We start from the raw sequence: 388 nt of genomic DNA on the forward strand, positions 1-388 counted from the left end.
AACTTTAAATCCCACTGACGTGTGTATAAATCTATATACGTATAATGTCCCGCTGGGCAGCAACTTAAAAAAACAACTTTTTTTGAAGTGTTGTGAACGCAGCGCGCTGGGCGAATGTCGGCGTTTGCCCAATAGAAAGGAGGAAGCCAGCCAGGCACAGGAAAGAAAGAAACACTCCAGGGCAACGCTGCTGGAACTTTGACTCATTGAGAAATGTTTCCCTGCTTGCATCAAGCCCGGCTGGTGTCCCCTGAGATCCATATCCCACCCTGATTGGTGGGTTAATTCAGCTCCGCCCACAACACTGTAAAGTGTCATACATTATCAAACTAACATTACATTTTCATGTTAAGGTGGGGCCAAAAACTATCGTCCTGCGGGCCGCAAT

The sequence above is a fragment of the Mchenga conophoros genome, linkage group LG3 (assembly GCF_057382185.1).
Source record: "Mchenga conophoros isolate Kocher_MC1m ecotype Shallow Benthic linkage group LG3, M_conophoros_male_GT1.1, whole genome shotgun sequence".
NCBI classification, from domain to species: domain Eukaryota; kingdom Metazoa; phylum Chordata; class Actinopteri; order Cichliformes; family Cichlidae; genus Mchenga; species Mchenga conophoros.